Below are 3,786 nucleotides of genomic sequence, written 5' to 3'. Positions count from 1 at the left end.
CTTTATACTACAACCCTTTATACAACAACCCTTTATACTACACGCCTTTATACTACAACCCTTTATACAACAACCCTTTATACTACAACCCTTTATACAACAACCCTTTATACTACACGTCTTTATACTACAACCCTTTATACTACACGCCTTTATACTACAACCCTTTATACTACAACCCTTTATACTACACGTCTTTATACTACAACCCTTTATACTACAACCCTTTATACTACACGCCTTTATACTACAAGCAACCCTTTAGCTAACACGCCTTTTTATACTACAACCCTTTATACCTTCATACAACCCTTTATACAACAACTCCTTACACTACAACACTTTTATACAACAACCCTTTATACAACAACCCTATACGCTTTATACAACAACCCTTTTTATACAACAACCCTTATACTACACGCCTTTATTATACCCAACAAAACCCTTTATACTACAACTGTCTTTATACTACAACTTTTATACTACAACCCTTTTACCCTTACTACACACGCCTTTTATACCACAACCCTTTTTATACTACAACCCTTTACACTACAACCCTTTATACTTCATAACCCTTTATTTACAACTTATATACACTGCCTTATACTACAACCCTTTATACTACAACCCTTTATGCTACAACCTTTTTATACAAATCTCTTTTATACTACAACCCTTTTATACTACAACCTTTTATATTTTCACAACCCTTTATACTACACGCCTTTTATACAACCTTTATACTACACGCCTTATTACACGTCTTTATACTACAAAAACCCTTTATACTACAACCCTTTTATACTACAACCCTTTATACCACAACCTTTTTAATGCCTTTATACTACAACCCTTTACAACAACCTTTTTATACTACAACCCTTATACTACAACCTTTATATTACAACCCTTTTATACTTTATACTACACGCCTTTATACTACAACCCTTTATACTACAACCCCTTTATACTACACGTCTTACACTACAACCCTTTTATACTACAACCCTTATTTACAACCCGTCTTTATACTACACGCCTTTATACTACAACCCTTTATACTACAACCCTTTATACTACAACCCTTTATACTACACGTCTTTATACTACAACCCTTTATACTACAACCCTTTATACTACACGTCTTTATACTACACGTCTTTATACTACACGCCTTTATACTACAACCCTTTATATACTACAAACCTTTACACTTTTATACTACAACTTTTTATACTACACGCCTTTATACTACAACTACACCTTTATACTACAACCCTTTTATACTTTATGCTACAACCCTTTAACCCGCTTTATACTACAACTTTTTATACTACAACCTTTTTATACTACAAGCCCTTATACTACAACCCTTTTTATACTACAACCCTTATACTACAACCTTTATACTACAACCCTTTATACTTTATACTACAACCCTTTATACTACACGCCTTTTTATACTACAACCTTTATACTACAACCCTTTATACTAACCCATATCGCCTTTATACTACAACCCTTTATACTACACGTCTTTATACTACAACCCTTTATACAACAACCCTTACAACGCCTTTATACTTTACAACGCCTTTATTATACTTTATCACTTATACTACCCTTTATACTAACCTTTTATACAACCCTACTACACGCTACACGCCTTTATACTACAACCCTTTATACTACACACACCCTTAATACACGCCTTTATACTACAACCCTTTATACTACACGCCTTTATACTACACAACCCTTTATACTAACACGTTTTTATACTACAACCCTTACACAACAAGCTTTATACTACACTTTATACTACAACCTTTATACTACAAACCTTATCTTTATACTACAACCCTTTTATACTTACACAACCCTTTTTATACTACAACCCTTTTTATACTACAACCCTTTTATACTACATAACCTTTATACTACAACCCTTATACAACACGCCTTTATACTACAACCCTTTATACTATACGCCTTTATACTACAAACCTTTTTATACTACAACGTCTTATACTACGCTAAACCCTTTTATACTACTTTTTATATAAACCCTTTTATACTATCGCCTTTAATACACGCCCCTTTTACTCACACTTTTATACTACAACCCTTTATACTACAACCCTTTATACTACAACCCTTTATACTACACGCCTTTATACTACAACCCTTTATACAACAACCCTTTATACTACACGTCTTTATACTACAACCCTTTATACTACAACCCTTTTATACTACAACCTTTTTACAACCTTTTATACTTGCCTTTATACTACAACCTTTTTATGCTACAACCCTTTATACTACAACTTTTATACTACAACGTCTTTATACTACAACCCTTTTTATACCCCTTATACTACAACCCTTTTTATACTACCCTTTATACTACAACCCTTTATACTACACGTCTTTATACTACAACCCTTTATACTACAACCCTTTATACTACACCCTTTATACTACAACCCTTTATACTACACGTCTTTATACTACAACCCTTTATACTACAACCTTTATACTACACGTCTTTATACTACAACCCTTTATACTACACGTCTTTATACTACAACCCTTTATACTACAACCCTTTATACTACACGTCTTTATACTACAACCCTTTATACTAACCCTTTTAACCTTTATACTACAACCTTTTTATAACAACCCTTTTATGCTACAACCCTTTATAATACAACCCTTTATACTACAACCCTTTATACTACAACCCTTTATACTACACGTCTTTATACTACAACCCTTTATACTACACGCCTTTATACTACAACCCTTTATACTACAACCCTTTATACTACACGTCTTTATACTACAACCCTTTATACTACAACCCTTTATACTACAACTTATACTACAACCCTTTTACACTACACGTCTTTTATACCCTACAACCCTTTTATACAACAACCCTTTTTATACTACACGCAAATTTTATACTACAACCCTTTTTATACAACCCTTTATAACCCTTTATACTACACGCCTTTATACTACAACCCTTTACACTACAACCCTTTATACAACAACCCTTTATACTACAACCCTTTATACTACAACCTTTATCTACAACCCTTTATACTACAACCCTTTATACTACAACCCTTTATACTACACGTCTTTATACTACAACCCTTTATACTACAACCCTTTATACTACACGTCTTTATACTACAACCCTTTATACAACACAACCCTTTATACTACACGTCTTTATACTACACCCCTTTATACTACAACCCTCTTTATACTACAACCCTTTATACTACAAGCCTTTATACTACAACCCTTTATACTACAACCCTTTATACTACACGCCTTTATACTACAACCCTTTATACAACAACCCTTTATACTACACGCCTTTATACTACAACCCTTTATACTACAACCCTTTTATACAACCCTTTTTATACAACCCCTTTATACTACACCCCTTTATACTACAACGCCTTTTATACTACAACCTTTTTTATACTACAACCCTTTTATACTACACGCTTTTTATAACCTTTAACCCTTTTATACTACAACGCTTTATACCCACTAAACTTTTTAACCCTTTATACTACAACCCCTTTATACTACAACCCTTATACTACAACCCTTTATACTAAGCAACCCTTATACTTACCTTTATACTACACAACCCTTTATACTACAACCCTTTTACAACATACTACATCATTTTTTTATACTACAACCCTTTATACTACACGTCTTTATACTACAACCCTTTATACT

This window comes from Alosa alosa, chromosome 20, assembly GCF_017589495.1.
Source record: "Alosa alosa isolate M-15738 ecotype Scorff River chromosome 20, AALO_Geno_1.1, whole genome shotgun sequence".
In the NCBI taxonomy this organism is placed as follows: domain Eukaryota; kingdom Metazoa; phylum Chordata; class Actinopteri; order Clupeiformes; family Clupeidae; genus Alosa; species Alosa alosa.
Note: the sequence above shows the minus strand (reverse complement) of the source record.